Genomic DNA, 1,615 nt, shown 5'->3' with positions numbered 1-1,615 from the left:
AAAACATTTCTGCAGTGAAGAAAGTGATCAATTGAGATAAATTATGTAAATGCAAAAATTAAAAGGAACTCACTGCTCTTGCCTGCTCAGCCATGGTTGATATATAAATCTATTGGTTGGATGTATTGAAGAAAGCCAACAATTTCCTTGTTCCCTTCGAGTTATTAGCAACTCCTAATGCCAAAATCTGAAATCTGAGAGAAGATTATTCATGATTATGTGAGAACTATGAAATGACAATACTCAAAAAGGAAGTAATTAAAAAAAGTTATGCGTCATTTGGTGTAAAAAATGTGAAAAGACCATGCTTAGCATCTTTATATTAAAAAAAATGTATGAAAAGTTAACAAAAAGTAACAATGATCATCTTTAGTGCAGTACAGCATGCTGAGCATTGTTAGTTTGTTTTTTATGAAGAACAAAGGTCAACATGAGTACTATAAAAAAAGTACTCTGATAGGCTGTGCTAAGGATAAGATGTTTCTTGAAGCCTAGGTTGATTACTACGAAAAAATAAAAAACAGCAGATAGGTAGCAGAAATTTATACTAGAGAACAGGTAACACATGGTTAGTTGAGCAAGTAGAAGCAACACTTCATTATCGCAATTAAAAAAACAACTTCGGCTACTGGGAGGAGGGCAAAGTCTCGTATCCTTTCCACTCATAAACAAATGCAGAAGGAAAAAAGTGCCTGCACTTTTAACACATCTCTGCTCAACACCCGGCAAAAAAAAGTTGATGAAGGTGCACATCAGGAAATAATTCTATGTGCCTGTGAGGACAAGCTGTGTTGATCAGTGCTTTCTGTTGCTCTGCTTGGGTCCTAAGACCACAAGAAAAGCATATGCATCCATGTTCAGGCTCCTGTTTCTTAGAGAATTGTTCAGGTCAAAGTGGCAACTAATCACCACAAGGCGCCAAATGCTAACCTGTGTGTATTGATGCACTCAGTGGCCCTCATGCAAACACAGTGACCCACTGTGCATTTCCATATACATTACTGCAATAAATAAACCAAAGAAAATGCAGCAGCTCAACACGAACCCTGAATAAAATTGGCCATTCTGACTGAATAAGTGAATATGTATGTAGCCACTAGCCTTTTTTCCCTGCGCCATCCACAGTGCTCCCAGGGGTGAGACAAATTCATCCACACAATGAAACCATATGATGGATCATGCATGCACCACAACAGCAACATCACAGATCAAAACAGACATATTCATGCGCCTGATCTCCCAAGCATCATATCTCAAGGCCGGCCCAAGCACTGGATGAAGACTGTTGAGGGGCAAAGATTCAGAGGTTGTGTCAGCCAGTGGCGTTGCCCAACACCACGCTCAAAGGCACACGCCACACACAGCCACAGCCACAACACAGCATGCATAAACACTCCGTCACACACACACAACCACATAAGAAGCATTCAAAAAGAACAATCAATGGGAAGGGGATGCAGGGCATGACCATTTAAGGAAGCATCCTTGAATAAACAAATGGGGGCCAGATTTTGGATTCAACACCTGAATTTGTGAAAATGCCACCTTTGGATCAGAACACGCAACCAAAAATGAATACAACAATGCACAATCAGTCCAACATTCCCAAACAAAA

Source organism: Triticum aestivum, chromosome 6B (assembly GCF_018294505.1).
Source record: "Triticum aestivum cultivar Chinese Spring chromosome 6B, IWGSC CS RefSeq v2.1, whole genome shotgun sequence".
Classification (NCBI taxonomy): Eukaryota; Viridiplantae; Streptophyta; class Magnoliopsida; order Poales; family Poaceae; genus Triticum; species Triticum aestivum.
This window is presented reverse-complemented; position numbering follows the sequence as displayed.